Here is a 20110-nt window from a genome sequence, read left to right as displayed (position 1 = left end):
GAATTTGCTCCCAAGAAACATTCTCTAGGAGTGACCCCTTTTCAACACTGTTAAGATACTACGTTCACCTCACATTTACTATGATCTATTGTGAAAACATAGGTCAGTCTGTTGGCTGCTTTCTCTATTGGAACATTCAGTAGTCATACCATGAAGCAATACAGAGACAATGTCTTTTTACGCAAGGGCACCCCCAGTATCAGAACCAGGATTCATTTCTGGTTATCAGAAAGTCTTTCTAACATGATCTGAGAGCTCTCTCGCTCTTGCAGAATCCCTCCCACCCCCACCCCCACCCCCAACCCCCAGCAATTTTTTAAGCTCTGCTAAGAAAGTAAGTTCTGTGAGAGCAAGAATCTTACCTGTTCTTTACATCACTGTGTTGGCACATCACATGCCCTAGTAAATACTTGTTGAATAAGTGGATAAAGAAAACCAGAAATGCTGCCATTTGGAAATTTATTTCTTTGGGTCATCAGAGCTTCATGGCAAATACCTTTGAAAAATGGGTAACACTTTTGACCTTCCCAACTCGTGATCCTATGGATTTAGACATTTATTTTATTCTTCTGAACCAGGGAAACTTTGAACAGTAACACTAACCGTAGTCTTTTTGTCAAGAGTGAAGAACATCTGTGTTTACTTGGGAATGTGGTGTGTGCTTAACAAACACTATTTTTATTCTTCACGTTAAGGCTATGAGAAGAATAACAACCTGACTTGACAGGTGAGGGACCTGTAGCTCAAGGAATTTAAATAACCTGCCTGTGGTCACTCGGTTAGTGAGTGGTAGGTGTGAATCCAGATTTGTCTAAGACTGAGCTTGTACCTATAAGACACCAAGAGAAAGATTCAGAGGAGAATGAAATCAACTGTTACTTGGATTCAGCCAGTTTGAATGCTGTGTTAGACTGAGGGCCCCTGTTGTCTTTTTCAGAATGGGTGTTGTTTCCTCTACAAAGTGTGGTCCACAGGCCAGCAGCATTCACATCAGAGCACTTATTGTAAATGCAGTCTTAGACTTCACCTCGGCCCTACTGAAGCAGAATCTGCCTTTTAGCAAGACCCCTCAGGTGATTATATCCTAAAGGTTGAGAAGCACTGGTCTACACTCAATACAGACACATGCTGCAGGAAGTTCTGAAGGAAGAAGCAAATACAGAGAAAAATTTGAAGTATAGTCAGTGCTCAGAGAAGAAAAGCCTGTCTCTTTGGTATCATGTCCCTGGGAACTAAGCAGGGAGCAGGTCTTGGGTGAGGTGTGGGGTACTGGATCTCTGATTGGTGAGAACAGTGCACCCTACCTTAGCACAGAAGACCCTTTGGGGCAACCAAAGGGGATATCTTACTGCAAGGATGGGTTTTGTTTTTAGGTCCCTTTTGGGGTGGCAGCTCAGCCTGGTCTACCTGGGAATTTCCCGTAGGTCCTGCATCCTGGGAAACCCTTCAATTCCAAGCAAACCATAATGGTTGGTCACTCTAGCCTCTAGATCTTCCTAAAGGAGCAAATGATCGCTTCCTTAAACTTAGATTCTGAAGATCTGAGTTTAAGTTCCAGCATCACTCCCTATTGTTCCCCTTATATTATACAAGCCACGGAACTTCTCTTTTTCTTATCTGCAAAACAGAGATAACACCAACTTCTGGTAGTGGCAGCATTAAGTTAAAAGCTATAGCCATTAATATCATCCAGGTAGGGGCAATTTTTATTTCATCTAAGTAGCCCTGAATGAGTTTTTGTGAACTAAGGCATAATTAGTTCATCCAAGGTGTTGCCAGTGTCGTGACCATGTCCGCTCTCTCCAATTCTGCTGAGTCTGTGCTGCTCCGGATGAATCAGGGTCTCTGCTGTGAAGCCCCTCAACTCACTCCGGGCCACAGTGGTTTCTCTTGCTTTTGAAGAATCTTAGGTCACTTGAAAAAAACTATTCAGCATCACCACCATTTAAGAGTATGTGCTCTAGAGTCAGTGGAGCAAATTTTGGCTCCACTACTTAATATTAAGGTGACCTTGGGCCACTTAGTTAACTTTATGGGGCATAATTGTTTCATTTGTGAAATGGGAGCAATTTGAATAGTATCCATCTCATTTGTAGTTGGGTGTTATGGAATAAGATAATGTAAAATCTATGCCTAGCATAAGCTAAGTGCTTAGACATGTTAGTTGCTTTGCCCTGAAATATATTTAATACTTACATACTTAGAATCCTAATTCTTGTAGGACTTCTCACTTGGAGAAGGATCCCTTTGTAATTATAATCTTTCATCTTTAAACTCTTTATGTGTTTACCTTGTTTCCTTTTCTTAGATTGTAAGCTCCTTGGGGTTAATGATTATAATAACGTTATCTGGACCATCTCCTTTAAGACCAGCAGTAGTAGTAGCATTTCAAGTACTTGTTACTGTACCAGGTACTGTGCAAAGCAAGTTGTTCTCAATGGGCAAGCTCTCACTATGAAGCAGGTACTTTACTTAGGTAACTTCATTAATCCTCATAACATCTTAGTGTGGTACATTCATTTTACAGATGACCTTAGATGAGATGGAAATTAAGTAACTTCCCTGTCAGCTGGGACTCACTTAAGACTGTCTGGTTCCAAAACTCATGCCCTTTCTGTATTGCTTAGGTCCTGGGATCCCCTAGACCATCTGGTGCAATTCCCTTCACACACATAAAGCAATGCTTCTCCAATGTTTATGTGGATACAAATCACTTGGGGGGTTCTTAATAAACTTCAGGCACTGGTTCTGTAAGTCTGGGGTGGGCCTAAGGTTGTGCATTTCTAAAAGGTTCCCAGTGATGCTGATGCTGCTGGTCCAGGGACCACACTTTGAGTAGCCAGGCCATGTAGCTGTCCCATTGGTTGGTTAACAGGTGAAGTCTCTGAGATCTACATCTTCTGAAATTCTTGAGGCTGGAGGTGGGCAGAGTGAGGGGATGGCAGGAGGAGACTATTTAGTGAAGCTGAATGAGTGACCAGTCATATTAGGTATTATTCCTAACTAGAGTGGTCATAACTTGGGACCACTTATTTATTTCTCTCAAATTCTATGATGTTGGCTGATTCTCAAATTCCCCTGCTGATCAGACTCAACTGGGGCACTTAAAAACCATACAGCTTCCCCAGGCCCTCTACCAGGGTAGGGTAAATAAATTTTTAATTTTAACGAGTACTTGAGGTGACTCTTAATACCAGAGAATTTAAAGAAATGCTAAAAGTGCTAAAGAAATTGCAATGGCAAGCGATAGATGAGGAGTAGGAAAATCAAGGAGGGCTTGAGGGGAGTAGGAGTTGGAGTTTGTCTCTAAAGAATGAGAGGGCTTGAGAAGGTTAAAAGGCAGTGAGAACAGCACAAGTGGAGGAAGGGAGGAAGAGGACACATGAGCAAGGCATGAAGACTGGTTTTTCATTTCATCTGATATCCAGGTTGAGGCCTACTGGGTTTTGTCTAAAATGCTGTAAAAACATGTTCCACTTGGATCATCTAAAAATATTATAACAAAAGATGAAAAAAACACATTGATTCTATACTTGAGTGACATCAAAGCCACATGCAACCAGAAGTTTGCACACTATGATAAACCTAAAAAATCCTGTCCTCCCAATTGCTGGATGCAAACGCCCATCAGAATGACTAAAGCTAAAAAGGCTGACCATATCAAGTGCTGATGAAAATGTAAAATGAAAGGAATTCTTGTACATTGGTATAAGTTGGTATAACCATTTTAGACAATTATTTGATGATGTCTACCAGTGTTGAAATGTACCTATCCTATGAGTCAACAGCTTCACTTCTAGGTACAAACCAAATTCATTCTTAAGGGTACCCAAAGTGTGAATGAGAATTTCATAGCAGCATTATTTGTAATGGCCCCAAACTGGAAATAAATTAGATTTTCATCAATAGTAAAATAGAAAGATTGCATTATAGCCATTTGATAGAATGTTATACAGCAATGTAATGAATCAACCATTGCACTTAGTAGACGCAAAATTTTATGCACAATATTGTTTCTGTTATATGAAGTTCAAGAACAGGCAAAACTAACCTGTGGCATTAGAAGTAAAGATATGACTATCTTTGGGGAGTTGGAGGGGGCCAAAGTCTGGGAGGGGGATTAGTTGGGGGGGGGCTTCTGTAGTACTGATAGGATTCTGTCTCAGCCTGGGTAGTGGTTATATGGATAAGTTCATCTTGTGATAATTTATTTAGAGGTACACTTAATAAATAAATGTGTGTTCTTTTCTATACAAATATTATGTTTCAAGAAAACACACACTTGCAAACCCACTCACACACACAAGGGTTTTAAAAAGAAGGGGAAGATCACATCACAGGTGTGCTCTAGGTGAGTGGCTTTGGCTTGCATTGGCTTTATTTCTCAAGGCTCATCGTGGGATATGACTGCACTGGCCCTCAGGGATTTCATTTTCCCTAATCCTATAGTATAAAAATGATGTTTGACATTGATTCTTCCAAAATTATTTCTGAAGAAATATTTCTTCTGGTATTTCTGAAGAAAATAGCTTAGAGACCACATCTATCTTTGTCTTGGAGAGACATTAAAACATCATTCACCCTGTGGACTAGTTTTGTTCTTGGTTTTGTTCTTGGAAGGAGCAGCCAACACAGCCTGGGGAATTTGCTGTAACCATTGAGCATCACAGAAAATTTTCAGTAAAGCATGATCAATCCTGTGAACGACTTAGTCCACTCAGTAATCATGTGTTTCCATTCTCCACCTACCCACCTCCTCCCCAGGTAGACAGACATGCCCATTGTTCTGGCCTCTGAGACCAACCTTGCAAAAATCTACCTTCTACAGCTCCTAAGGCATGAGGCTTAGTTTTGCCAGTTACCCAGCTGGCCCTTAGTCCTGGCTTTATCTTCAAGCCAGAGGCCTGGGTGGTCTTTGAGAAACCTGAGGAGAATGTCATTAATAAGGGATTATTTCCCTAAACTGACCTTTTATGAAATCTCAAGCTAAAATCCCCCAGGAGCCTTGTCTTCTCCTAGTTGAATGTAGTATCATGGGAACTTGGGCAAGAAGTTTGGAAGGGTTCGGAAATGTTACAGAAGCAAGTTTTACTCTCAAAGCAATCCAAAGCAAGAAGCTTATTTAAGAAGTTGGTCAGTAGATACCTAATGAGGGGTTAATATGCAAATAACTAGAGTGAAAGAGAATGAATTATAATAATGGGCAAGTTGCTCATAGATCATTTACCTTACTTTCAGGAAATCTGCCCCTGCACATCAGTTTTTAAAGTAGAACCTGCAGACTGACAGCCCACAGGGCGAATATGGCACACGGATAAGTTTGGTTTGACTTGAACAGATAAATTTGGCTGAGTTTTAAAACTCAGGAACGTCACACTAAAATCCATCCTTGTTACTTCTCTTTAAAAATGGAAAGATCTGGCAACACTAACAATTGCTGGAGCCACCATTTCCCATCGCTTTACACCAGACTGCTTTCCTCATTTCTATTGCTTGTCTGTAGGAATTTGTGTTTTCCACCCTGCCATGAAAGTGTCTGTCTTCGGAGAACAGCCTAATGAAAAGGGGTTTGTACCTGCCCACAGGCTCTGTTGATGGGCCGGGCTTAGGCAGCCATCTTTTCTCTGATGTTACCTCTCCCTCCAGCCCTTCTCAGCCGTGGCTGACTTCACCGGGGATGGCACCTGAATCAAAGATGACCCATCCTGAAGCTTGCCAGGAACTTCTGGCCTGGCAGGGAAAAGTAAGCAAGGGTAATCACATTCTTCACTCAGAACGTTGGAATTAGAAAACTGAGCAACTGTTGCCAGCTAGCGGGGGAGAAGAGTGGAGAGATTACGAAATACACTTAGGATCACCACAAGACAAAGCCCTGGGTCAGCTGGGCTGCGTGGTGGAGAGAGCCCATTGAGAGAGGGAAGTATCTTGTGCGCCAGAAGAGGCAGTGGTGAGACCCCAGGTGGCCCTGAGAGGTTGAGAGCACAGGTTTGCCCCTTAACGTCATCCTCAGTCCTAGTTCTGGTGAGACCTGATGTTTCTGCCCCTTAGTTTCTACTTCTTGGACGTCTGTGAGTTAGGAGAAATTTACCCCACTTGTCCTATATCCACCCTTCTTAGGGAAACAGTACTCTGAATCTCCTTAAGGGAACTAATCCACCATGAGAGAAAAGCCCATGTGAGAAAGAAGCCTATGCTCAGGAGAGAGAAGACCCCCCCACCGTAAATATTTTAAATGTTTCTTGTTTCTCCAGAAATGGTTGTTCTCAAAAGAATACTCTCTAAGCCTTCATTCAGCACGTATGCCTGTATTTAAGTCACAATTGAGAAATGCAGTAATAATACAAGTACATTTCATAAGCATTTATTGAGTATTCTCTGTACATCATCCACTGTGGTAGGCACTAAGAGGGGAGCAAACAAGATCAGATCCCTACACTCAAGGAGCTTACGATCTAATAGAGAAAACAGAATGTGTACATGCATTGCTGCAACAAAATAGAATGAAATAAACACTATGGTAAATATTTGCTGATCCTCATTGTCCTTAGGGAAGAGAGGAGAGGAAGAGAGAGGAGGAAGTGATTCTCTCTAATTGCGGTTGGGGGCACTTCGGTAATCTAGCTTCCTGGCAAATGACAAAAAGAGATGGCAGATGGGGACCAATGTACAGGGAAGCACTGACAGCAGGACAGTGTTGATGAACATGAAGGGAGGAGACAGGAAAGGAATACAAGAGAACTGGAAGCCTAGCAGGACAGAGAGAATAACCTCCTTCCCAGGGACTTGAGACATCATTGAATGACAGCCCAGAGTTGCCATCATGGTGGCACCAAAACTGAATAGCCTGAAGGGGCAGAGGAGGGAGAGGTCACTGTGGATTTGGATGGTCAGGGAATCTTTCTCAAGGAAACTGGCCCTCAGTGGGGCTTTGAGGTTACGTAGGATTTAGAAGAGGATGAGAGGCAGCAAGGAACACTCCGGGTAAAAGGAATCACGGGCGCAAAGGCATAGGAAGGTGAAGAAGCCGTCCTTTGTCCTCTCAGGGCCAGCATGTGTGTCTCTGGGCAGAGGAAAGCGGGAGCAGACCAGCTTTACTGGAGTTGATAGTTCGCAGTGGAGAGTGGTGGAAAAACACTGTTGATAAGACCGTCTGGAGCCAGCCTGTGGAAGGCCTTGGATTTCAGGACAAAGGGTTTGGACATGATCCTGGAGGCAATGGGAGCCAGAGAAGACTGGGGAAGGGGGTTGACTTGATGAAAGAGTTCCTCATTCACTAAAGAAAAGCACCAAAGCAGCTCATTTTTCTCCTCAGAAAACAATCACAGAATTTAGCTTTAAATGCACCCCCAACTCCATGGAAAGCATATACCAGCCCCTGCAGGGCTCCCCGGGGGAGTTCATGAGTTCAGACTCAAAGCGCAAGATGTGTTTTACTTGGCATTTAAGCATGTCTATGGGTGATACATGTCCTAAAATGAGGACAGACTGATATGATTAAAAATTTTTATCAGTTAGTCTGACTCTCCCATTGTGCCTTTTCCCTCCACTGCTCAGCCTCTGACTCTTCTGCTTCTAAATATTCAGAATAAAATGGCTGTAAGACAGACATACACTTTCTTACATGATGTGTGGTATAGATGCTTAGGATAAGGACTTTGGAGGAAGTAACTACTGCTTCCTTGAGCTTTCTACATCTCACTCCGTCCTTAGCAATGTTTAGGAACACCTAGTCTGGCACGTGGCAGGGACTCAGCTAGAACTAACTAGTAACAATGTTTATGATACATACGGTTTTAAATGGAAACTTTCAATCTATTTCTTTTCTTCTTCCTTGCATTCTTCCTGCTCAGTGGCTCCCTACTATTCCTTCATTTCTCTTTCTTCCTTTTTCTTTTAGATTTTCTGTTCAGTTCATTCTTCTCACTTTCCCCACTTTCCCCCTTTTCTTTCTACTTTCTATGTTCTTGTAGCTTTCTTTTTCCTTACAGGAACTGGGAAAGACAAGGGTGTGTGGGCGGCCATGGCATCCCTCCAAGGAAAGTGTGAGGCTTTGGGCAAAATAGATCTCTCATTTCTTCCAAACATAGGTCTAATCTGAACTGTCTCCAGGCTCTAGTCTCCAATCCAACTTCAGTGGTTTCAGTTGGACTCCATGAGAAGGGACCCCAGGGATGCTGTGTCGTTAGTCTTGTCTTGGAGAAAATCAGCTTTCTGTGCGCCTACTTGTCTCAAAGATTGGGGCACCCACATTCCCTTTCCTCAAGTCACTAGAGCCCAAGAGAGACTTCTGAGCAAAATGCCTGGCTGAAAAAAAGCAGGACTTCATTAAGAATTTGATTTATCCCCAAATGATCTATTGTTATGCATCAAACATGTTTTCCCTACGAACCAGTTGGCAGGGAGCATGCAGATAAATTACTACAAGATGTAACCAGACAAGCTGTTCAAAAGGGAAATGGCTCTCTGTGTGTGGAACTCAGGAGAGCACATCTATAAACATGTGTTGGGAAATCAATTCAGTCTAAGTTTGCTGGAAGAAATGAGCTACTGCCCCCAAGCTACCAGCTTGCTGTGATAGCTGACTGTTCTTTTGAGGTCATTGTCCATTGTCTTAGTGGTGAGGATGGAAAAACAAGGTCAAGACTGACTGTGCAGTGTCTTCAAAGAAAAGGGGATAAACTGGGTTATCCATGGGCGATTGTGGATTCTCTCCTTAGGCACAAATCATGTTAGCTACCCTTGTTTTGCTGGAGAGAGTAGGTTCGAGTGATTCTATCTGCATACAACAATATTTAGTTGTTAATGATAGATTTCAAAGGAACACTAGTAATACATACTACACTGTACTACAGCACAGTGCTGTAGAGTTTGATATGGAAGAAAACTCACTGGGCATGGCATCAGAGAGAGATGGGGGGCGGGATGTGTAAATCCTGCCTGACCCTGTGCCACTTGCTAGCTCTATGAGTGTTGGAAATTTCCTTAACTTCTCTGAGACTTCCCCCTCTTTTATAAAGGGGGACAGGCATATGACTTGCCTTAGAAGGTTGTTTTGTTATAACACATGCAAGGTACCCTATAACCACACTGTGGCCAATTAAATTTAAGTGAACTAAACCAAATACAATTAAAATGTTGTTTCTTTAGTCACAATAGCTACATTTCAAGTGACCAGTAGCTACATGGGGTTGTGGCTACTGTTTTGGGCAGCACAGATACATCATATTTCCATTATTGTGGCAAGTTCTATTAGACAGTACTGTCCTAGAACATGCCAGACACAAAGCAGTTACTTTATAAATAATTGTTGCCTCCTGCTTTATAGTTGTCAAGGCACTTTTGCACACACAACCTGATTGAAGGGCTGGAATGCCCTTTAATAGTCTCTTGGACATCACTGTCTGTATAGGGTTCTAACCTGACTCAAGTCTACAAAGCATAGTGATTGCTGGAAAATTGGAGAGCATATGGAGAGAGGATTTCTGGGCCATTAGTTAAAAGATACCAAATGCATATGTGAGAGGCCTTGACTTCAACCACAAAATATACCTCAGTAGAGATAACAAATAAGAATAGAAATGAAGTGAAATAAACAACAGTAACAAAAACAAACAAATCTGTAAGAATATCCACAGAATACTCAACATGATTTGTACTAACATGCATCTGACCCTCTTAATGTTTCATTTAACCAACTTGGAAGAATCCCAGTGTAGATGAAAGCTACCCCAAGATATATAGCTGAAGCTTAAGAAATGTTCTCAAGGTCAAAACAGAGTGACCTCCAATTCACTTTCATTTAGTTGAATACCATCTTGACTTTCCAGGGTGAGGGCAACACATCTATGCTGCAGCTGATGGGCTGTAGCCTGCCAAGAGGGTCCCCTTGATCTTCAGTGCGAATTTCTTGGCAGAAAGAAAGTAAGCACAAGGTAAGGTCGCCTTCCACATGCAGGAGTGAAAAGAACAAAAGCCATAGCTACATTTATTGAGGGCTTATTATATGTGCTGTTCTATTCATATTACACAGGTCATCTGATCATCTCCACCATAACCTTATGAAGTAAGAACTGTAATATCCCCATTTTATAGGTGAAGAACAGAGGCGCTGAATGGCGAAGAACTCACCCGAGATCACAAGCTAGTAATGATGGAGCCAGGACTTGACCCTGGGTGGACTAGCAAAAGTTCACATTTTTAACCCTTGTTCTCTGAGGCTTATCAAGGTAAGTGATCTTGCATTCAAATTTCAAAAAAAAATTAATTGTTTTACAATATTTAGGGCTTTCCTTCTGCAGTGTTTCTGGTCACTGTAAAAAACAGCTCTAAATATTAAAGAAAGTTATAGTGTTAAAGACTATGATGAAAACACTGCTTTCTAGATAAGTCAACTTACAGATTTCTGAAAACAAGCATTTTGTGAATGAATAAAGATAACAAATGCATATGGGATAGTGAGATCGTTTTATCTCTGAAGGTGCAGAACTATTTTGTCCCTGTGTTTAAATGAAGAACTTGTGAGGTGAAAACGGGCACTTGGGCGGGAGGGTGAACAGACCAAGACCTCTCGTTGAGCTGCCTGCTTTCATAAACAGTTTTATTGGAACACAGCCACACCCAGTCATCTAAGGGTAGAGCTGAGTAGTTGTGTAGCACAAAGCACAAAGTCTAAAATATTTACCATCTGGCTTTTAACAGAAAAAGTTTGCTGACCCTGACTTGGGTGGCAGTGAGAAAATAGCATTATGTTCTCACAGTGGATTTTACATGTCATTTTCAGTGGACTGAAAACGTTATGACTTCTATGGTGCGATATTAATAAAATTTGATATTGCTTAATTTTACATAACCCCAAACTGAAAATAAGAAGAGTGTGTAGGTCAAATGGAAACTGTTTATAATAGAACACTGTTACAGTTCTGAATTTGAAAGCCAAAGGCACTCGTTAAATAAAGTAGAAGGACTAACTGTTCTGTGATCCTCCAGCCTTCTGTCCATTCCGGTCTGATACCTCTAATCTCGAGTAACCATCATGATTCTCGTTGTCGTTTCACTTTCCCTGCCTGAGTTTCTTGAGGTCAGAGGTGTGTCTTTTGTAGCCTGGTGCTTAGCACAGTGATTGGCACATAGTAGTAGCTGAATGAGGAGCTATGTGGCAAAGAGTTGAAGGATCCACACATAGGAGAGACAGCGGAGTAGCCACAAACAGGGGAGTTAGGGCAGACTGCTGTCCCAAAGATGCAAAACAAGCAATGAACTCACAAAAATCACAGTCCCCACTTTACAAAGTGGGAATACAACCCAAGGTGAGCCAGGTAATCATGGCTGGCTTTTAGTGATCATATAGTATGTGCCAGAGAACACTCTTCTCGGCTCCTTGCAAATATTTATTTTGATAATCATCACAACAGCTCAAGAAAACAGGTTATTCTCTTTATTTCATAAGTAAAGAAACTGAAGCACAGAGAGGTTTACTACCTGGTCCCAGAATACACAGCTAGAAAAATGGTAGATTTTTAGCCCAGGGAGTCTGAATCCAGAGATAAAACTTATAATAATAACTTTGCTATATTGGTCTCTCTGTTCCTGCCTCTGTGACCTCTTCCTCCTCAGTACTTTTCAAGACATTCCATAAGGAGCTGTTCTCTGAAAGTGTATGTGTCTACCTTTCTAATGAATACCAATAGCCCAAACCTAGTTTGTTGAATAGCTATTCATTTTACAGCCAACTTACTAATAACTGGCCTCTGTAAAATAAAGCACAGCATTTGAACAGGGATAGTCATACCATACTCCGTTGTCTTTACGGAGTATGCATTTCTGGTGTGCTTTTCTATGTAATTCAGAAATATGTTATTTCAAATTTCAAAATACTGGAAAGGTTTTAGATGTAGGTCCTTGCTACTCAAGTTCCAGTCTGAGGTCCAGTAGCATCAACATCTGGAAGCTTTTTAGAAATTTAGACTCTCAGGCCCCATTCCAGACCTACTGAATCAAAATCTGCATTTTAACACAATGACGAGGTGATTCCTACGCACTAAAGTCTGAGAGGCATGTGCTCCGCTACTTCAGTATAATTAGCGTTGGCTTCACAAGAGATAATACAGTCGTCCCTTAGTATTGCAGGGAAATTGATTCCAGAACACCCTCCTGCTAATAACAAAATCCGTAGTTACTCAAGTCCCTTATATAAAATGGGACAGTATTTGCAGATAACCTACGGACATCCTCCCATATACTTTAAACCATCTCTAGATTACTTATAATACCTCATGCAATCTAAATGCTATGTAAATAGTTGCCAGTGTGTGCAAATTCAAGTTTTGGTTTTTGTAATTCTCTGGAATTTTTTTCCCCTGAACATCTTCCATTTATGGTTGGTTGAGTCTGAGGAAGTGGAACCTGTGAATACGGAGGGTTGACTGTAATTCTGTATCCCTGGAGGTGATGAGAGTTGAGTTGATAAGAGCTTGATATACTAGGGGCAAAGGGCCCATCATAGCTATGAAAAAAGACCTAGTGGTTCACAGTCCTGACTGCACAGTAGGATCATGGGGAGTTTTTAAACACCCCAGAGCTATTCAGGGTCTTCTGTGGTTATACAAATTTTAGGATTGTATTTTCTATTTCTGTGAAAAATGCCACCAGAATTTTGATAGAGATTTCAGTGGGTAATATGGGTAATTTCATAATATGAGTAATATAGACATTTTAATAATATTAACTCTTCTGATGCGTGAACATAGGATATCTTTCCATTTATATTTCTCTTCTTCAATTACTTTCATCTCTGTCTTATAGTTTTGGTGTGTAGATCTTTCACTTCCTTGGTTAAAGTTATTCTTATTTTATTGATTTCAACACTATTGTACATGGGATTGTTTTCTTTATTTCTTTTTCAGATACTTTGTTATTAGTGTATAGAAACACAACTGATTTTTGTATTTTAATTTTGAATCCTGAAACTTTGAATTCATTTTTTAGTACTAACATTTTTTGGTGGGGTCTTTAAAGTTTTCTGTATACAAGATCATGTCATCTGGAAAGAGGGACAGTTTTACTTCTTATTTCCCAATGGACATCTTTTTCTTTTTCTTTTTCTTTTTTTTGTCTTTTTCTTTCCTGATTGCTCTGGCTAGGATTTCCAGTACTATGTCGAATAAGAGTGGTAAAAGTGGGTATCTGCGTCTTGCTCCTGCTCTTAGATTGAGAGCCTTCAGCTTTTCGCCGTTAAGTATGATGTTAGTTGTGGGCTTGTCATATATGGCTTTTATTATATTGAAGTATGTTTCTTCTATACCAAATTTGTTGTGAGTCTTTATCATGAAAGAATGTTGAGTTTTGTCGAATGCTTTTTCTGCACCTATTAAGATAATTATACAATTTTTACTTTTCATTCTATTAATGTAGTCTATCGCATTTATTGATTTGTGTATTTTGGACCATCCTTGCCTCCTAAGGATAATTCCCACAAAGCCATCTTGAGATTGTACAAAGCTGTAGGCATCACACTTCCTGATTTCAAATTATATTATGAAGCTAATATTCAAAACAGTGTAGTACTGACATACAAACGGATACAAAGACCATTGGAACAGAATCGAGAGACCAGAAGTAAATCCATGAATATATGGTCAACTAGTATTTGACAAGGGAGCCAAGAATACTCAATGGTTAAAATATAGTCCCTTCAATAAGTGGTATTTGGAACACAATTATATCTTAATAAGTCTGGAAAACAAACAAGCAAAAAACCCCAGAACTCAGGCTGCCTACCATCCCAATTAGTTCAGAATCCCTGGGGGTGGGATCTAAGCATTGGTATATTTTAAAGATCCCTGGGTGATTCCAGTGTGCAGCAAAAGTTAATCCTTCTCTAGGAATGGGCTGTTCCTTGTGGGAGTGGAGAGAATGTGTTCTGTTAGCCTTGAGCCTTTCCCATGAGATAGTGTTTCTACCTGGACCCTCTTCACTTGGGCTACTCACAGAGATTCTCTCCTTGACCAAACCACGTCTCCTCTGAGCCCTGTGCTTAACTAGACTCAACCATGAACTTCTGTCTCTCTCTTATAAAGTCCAGTTTTAGCAAGAATTCTCTCAAGTTGATTTAGTGAGAATCCCTCACCTTTGATATTTGATCACCCTCAGTATCTGATCACACTCCTCACCCTCCACCCACCATTCCAGGTAATATCTGATCCCCATGGTCTGCCCTCATCAAGAATTGTGTTTGGTCAGTTTGGCAAGAATAATGCTACACTCTTAGTGATTTTCCACCCACCAACCCCTCACCTTGCCTGCCCTACTTCTGGGCTATAACTCCCCACTCCACTGGTAGAGTTGACCCTGAGCTCTCTCCCCTGTGCCAATGGGCATCACAATAGTCCCTCTTGAAGAAAGTCTTCCTTACTATCTTTAACAAGCACAAGAATAATTTTTTCTTTAACACTACTACTCAGCCTTGATGTCTCAGGGATTAAGCCTTAAATCTCCTTTCCTCTAGGAAGTCTGAATTAGGTGCCTCTCCTACGTGCTCAAAGCACCCCCTCTACTCCTCCTATCCATTACTGTTGTAATTTTCTGTGTACTTTTCTCTGTGTCCCACTTGACTCAGAATGTCACGATGGCAACACTGCGTCCACCTGGTTCAACATGAGCAGCAGCAGCAGCAGTGAACACTCCTTGCATCATTCACTGACCATGTGTCACTCTCAGTTCACATTATCTTAGTTAACACCTATTTCAGCCCTATTACTGTCTCCATTTTACAGACAACAATCTGAGAGTGGGAAAATTAATTAACTTGCCTCAGGTCACACTGCCAGGAAGTCCTTAGTGCCAAATTCAGTTCCCGACACATAGTAGGATGTTCAATAAAGATTTGTTGACTGAAAAAAAAAATAAATGCATATGTTACTTTCCTTTCCAGTTTGTCCATACCATCTCTGGTGGGATTGAAGCCACAGTGAGATTCCCTTTCATTACTCCTAAGTTACCAAAGCTTAGCCCTGACCTCCTTCAAATTCTTTGTTCCAGAATAGATGGGCTGAAAGTCCTGACCTCATATGGCTAACCAGCAGCAACTTCTGATGAAAAGGCTAGTATTCCAGCTTGTCTGACAGAGCATACTTAAAGGAAAAATGAAATAAGAGAGGAGAAACTGTATGTGTAACGTTTCCCGAAGTGTGTACTTCAGTTTACAGCCTGAGAACCCAGTGTGGGAGTCATAGGGCATGGAATTGTTGCAAAGGACCCTTAAATCCTTAGACATGTCACACATTTTCTGAAAATGGAAATAAGCCTTATTTTCCAGTCCTAGATGTACTAGTGGATTTACTGCTGTCACAACCAGTAAAATGTGAACTCATTTAAAATTATTATCAAATCCATGTTAGTGTCCCATCAACTTATTCAATAAGTACAAACTGCAGCACTAAAACATTTCATGGGGTCCAGTGGGACTTATTTATTAAAAATATGTAATACTTCACAAATTTGCATGTCATCCTTGTGCAGGGGCCGTGCTAATCTTCTCTGTATCCTTCCAACTTTAGTGTATAGTGCTGCCGAAGTGAGCACCAGTGGGAGTTTTGAAGTTATTAGTAGTAATAAAAATTCTAAATATTTATTGACTGGGCAGTATATTGTGGATGCAGAATATATCATTTTATTCTCTGTCAACCCTTTGAGGTAAATTCTGTTATTCTCATTTTATACATAAGGAGCACAAGATATCTTAGAACATTGATAACAATATTTCCTACTTAATACTGCGATGAAGACAGAATCCCTGGTGGGCAGACAGGCCAGTGTCAGAGTGGCAGCAACAAGAAAGGTCCATGGAGGCTCAGAGCACTTGGGGTGTTGGAGGCGGGATGCTAATACTAATGTCCAAACATGAAGGAGGGACCTCAGGTAGACTGACCAAGTCTAGAATTGGGGAGTGCGTGATGATTCAAAAAGGAGGTGGTATATGCCTGGAAGATTAACAGAAGCTAAAATGATCATCTTGGCAAATGGCGTGAGAATGATGCCTGTGTGTTAGAGGCAAATGGTGATGATCTTGGGTGGGGCGGGGAGAATATGTAAAGGACCTGGGACTCTACTGCGGGATGAGTGGTGCATGGATACTTGAGAATTCATTGAATCCCTACTACTATGTTCCAGGCACAATGCAAGTAGCTGGGATACAGTTCTAAGTAAAAGAGATGCGGTTTCTCTCTTAATTGGAATTGTTTAGAGAAATTATTCAAATATTAGCATAGTACATAATTTAAAACTGTGATAAGGATGATGAAGGAAAGTTACAAGTTGCTACACAAGTATACAATAGGGGAATTTGATCTCATGTGGAAGATCAGGAAAGACTTTCATGAAGGAGTAACTGGAGAGAGGGCAGGAGAGTGAACATTTCTGGCAGAGGGAACAGCTTGTGCAAAGGCCCTGAGGTAGAAAGAAAAGGATACACTTGAGAAAATGAAAGAAAACCAGTATGTTTACAGCCCAGTGTGCTGAGAAAAACACCTCTGTGTTGGGAGATCTGAGGCTCTGGGCAGGCTCTACCTTGGAGAACAAGACAAGGAATTAGCCATTGAAATGTGTCTCCAAGCTAAGACCAGAAGGACTGTCTATTGAGCTATAGATCTGAGCTTCCTCAACTAGCCCCACACTAGGGATCCAGGTAGTCACAATGTAGCCCTCACTATACTTCTCATCAGTTTTGCAGGTGGCAAATATCCTGGGTTAGGGGCTGGGAAAGTTGGGTTTTGGCCCTAGTTCCACCTCTTTTTCAAATAGGAAACACTGGAGTTCTGCTGACCCAGTGGGACTGTGTGTTGGGTGGTACTCATACAAGTTAAAATTTTTGCATCACTGGTTTAGAGCAGTGGACTTTAACCTTAGCTGCACATGAGAGTCACCTGGAGGAGCTTTAAAATGACTTCTGCCATTATTCACAGTAGCTAAGACATGGAAATGACCTAAGTGTCCATTGATGGATGAATGGATAAAGAAGTTGTGGTATATATTTAGTGGAATATTATTTAGCCATAAAAGTGACATCATATCAGTTCCAACAACATGGATAAACATTGAAGGCATTATGCTAAGTGATATAAGTCAGATGGAGAAAGACAAATACTGTATGATTTTACTTGTATGAGAAATCTAAAAAAGAAAGAAAGGAAGGAAGGAAGAAAAGAAAACCCAAACTCATAGAAAAAGAGATTACCAGATACAGAAGGTAGGAGGAGAGGAAGTTGGAAGAAGGTGGTCAAAAGGCGCAAACTTTTAGTTACAAGAGAAGTAAGTACTAGGGATGTACTGTACAGCGTGGTGACTATACGTAACACTTCTGTATGAGATACAGGAAAATTAAGAGAGCAAATTCTGTGAGTTCTCACTCAAGCAAAATTCTTTTTCCCTTTTTTTGTTTCTTTCTATTCTTTTTATGGTACCTATATGAGAAGGTGGATGTTTGCTGAACCTATTGTGACAATCATTTTGCAGTATATGTAAATCAAACCATGCTGCTGCGTGCCTTCAGCTTATACAGTGATGTATGTTAATTATTTCTCAATAAAACTGGAAAAAAGTTGCTCCTGCTTCAGCCCCATGCCTGCAGTCTATGATTTAACTGTTCAGACTATAGGCTGGGCATCAAGACTTTTAAAAGCCCCTCAAGTGATTCTAATATTCGAACAAGTTTGAGGACCATAGGGTTAGGGGCTAGTTCCCAAATGCTAGTCCACAGACCAGCTGTATCATAAGTACCTGCAGGGCTTGGAAAGAAATCGCCAGCTCTACGTCAGATCTGATGTGTCAGAATTTCTAAGGATGAGGCTCAGCACTTAAATATGGAAGCACCAGGTGATTTTTGAACCCATCCAGGTTCGGAAAGGCCTGATTTAGATTAGGGCATCTCAAACTATCATCTGATCCAGTCTGGGGTAGGGCCTGAGATGCTGCATTTCTAACAAGCTCCGAGGTGCTGTTGCTGTCGGAGGACCACACTTGAGCATCAATAAGTTCAAGTGATGCAAATGGAAGAATGGGCAGCTTTTGTCCAAAAGCTGCCAAGGGCTAGACGTGAAATCTCTTAGCATACAGGGACCTTATTTACGTGTCCCTGTCCCCTTCCCAGATCACTTTCTTCGGGGCAGGGGTTGGGTCTTTGTCATCGATCCATCTCTAGTATCTGAACTCAGTGCTCAGCACATCAGAAGCACCATAAATGTGATTTGAATCAAATAAATACCATGATGTCCTTAGAGTCCAAGCCACGGAGCCAGCTGAAGGTGAGACATTGCTATACTGTGAGCCTTTTGCCACTTCCAGTCATAAATTCCAATTGGATGTGGTCCAATGCGAAGCCGTGTGTTGCTGAAACCTGCTCTGTAGGGGGTAGGGTCAAAGCAGGCCTCTGGAATATTAATAATTCTGAGCAGTGACCACAGCTATGATATTTACAGACCCATGAAGCACAAGGGACAGCCTGAGGCAGCGCACACAGCTATAGACTCCAAGGATTTACTTTGCTCCAAATGAAGCATGTATATTGCCCGATGCTGCCAGAAGCCATACGGCTCATTAGCTTTTACTATACAGAGAACTGCTCCAGGCCTGGTGCTAAAATGACATGACAAAGCACATTTGACAGAATTGGTCAAAGGAAAAAGCACAGGGGGAGTGGAACTCCTCTGTGGGATGTTGCTCATGCCTTTGGAACAGGAGACAAATGCCTCTGCCTCTGCCTCTCCATTTGGAGGCCCAGGCTGGTTGGAATCTGACAAGGACTTATTACTTTAGAAACTTTTTTCAGAGATTTGGTTTCTTCCCCCGGATTCTCCTTGCATGGGTGATGGATGTTTTCTTTTTCCTGAATATTTTTTGATGCTGTATCTACTTGTGTTGTTTGTGAGTTACATTTTGGGAAGTATCAGGAGAGAGAGAGAAACAGAGAGAGAGGAGAGAGAGAAACAGAAAGAGACAGAGAGAGACACAAAAAGAGACAAAGAAATAGAGAAGGGAAGGAGGAAAACAAAACCAAACCACAATTGTAAGTAGATGGGAAAGAAAAAAGAAAGTAGAGAAGGGAGTGGGGAGTCAGACAAGGATGGAGAGTAGAAGGACCAGGACTCCCCCTTCTTTTTTTCAATTGAAGCATAGTTGATTTACAATGTTGTGTTAGCATAGTGATTCAGTTATACATGCATATATATATCCTTTTTTATTATAAGTTATTACAAGATATTGAATATTATCCCCTTTGTTCTGATTCTTTATACTCAAAGACGGTCAAAGTATCCTTCAAAGGGAACTTACAGAGTAACTCCCTTAAGCCCTACAAGAGGCATAGAACTAACATTTTTGGTCTCACCCTTCAGCCCTGATAACTCACTGCCGACCCTCACCTTGAAATCTCACCCCTATATTTTTTTTCTGCCACCATCACTCTTTCACTTTCTGTCAAAGGCTAGGCTCACTGGTTCAGGGGCAGTTACACTTTATGGATTACATTTTTTTAGTGGTTGGAATAATTAAAGTGTAGTCTCTTAGCAAGTTTGATGAGTATATCACCATACTGTTATGTGTCTTCACTATACTGTGCATGAGATCTCCAGGACTTCTTTACTACTCATTGCACATTTGTAGCCTTAAACAACATCTGCCCTATCCCCCCACCCCACATTCCCTAGTAACCACCTGTTTTACTCTCTGTTTTTACAAGTTTGGTTAAAAAGAAATGACAATTATGTGATGTGACTGAGGTGCTAATTATGACTTCAATGCAATCGTATTACACTATATAAATGTATGAAATCAACATGCATAGACCTCCAGTTTGCACAGTGTTATATGTCACATATATTAAAAAAAAAAAAAAAGAACTTTCTCAGGCTATTGGAACCCGACTTTATCTGACTCTACCACACTTCAATCTCTTCACTCCATTTCCCCCATGTCTTTGGCCTTCTTTGTACACAGCCTGTGATAAGATCTTTTCCTGTGGTTCCCACCTCCCTACTCCATCCTAGATATAAATCCCACATGAAATGTTACAAATAGCTCAGTGTTTCCCAAAGTGTGTTCCCTGGACCATCTGCTTCAG

At 41.1% G+C, this 20110-nt stretch overlaps 1 long non-coding RNA gene and 1 other non-coding gene across 2 annotated transcripts in view; one reads left to right on the top strand and one right to left on the bottom strand.

Annotated features, from left to right (window-relative positions):
- Positions 1–20110, top strand: part of LOC116282653 (uncharacterized) — a 172982-nt gene that overhangs the window by 139089 nt on the left and 13783 nt on the right. Inside the window, exon 3 of the long non-coding RNA XR_012078477.1 lies at positions 10093–10226. This is a non-coding gene — a long non-coding RNA (uncharacterized lncRNA). The remainder of the gene's footprint in view (positions 1–10092; positions 10227–20110) is intronic.
- On the bottom strand, positions 15472–15580 carry LOC116282720 (U6 spliceosomal RNA). The gene has a single exon (XR_004192302.1). It is a non-coding gene; the product is annotated as a U6 spliceosomal RNA (small nuclear RNA).

This window comes from Vicugna pacos, chromosome 12 (genome assembly GCF_048564905.1).
Source record: "Vicugna pacos chromosome 12, VicPac4, whole genome shotgun sequence".
Taxonomy (NCBI): domain Eukaryota; kingdom Metazoa; phylum Chordata; class Mammalia; order Artiodactyla; family Camelidae; genus Vicugna; species Vicugna pacos.
This window is presented reverse-complemented; position numbering and strand designations above follow the sequence as displayed.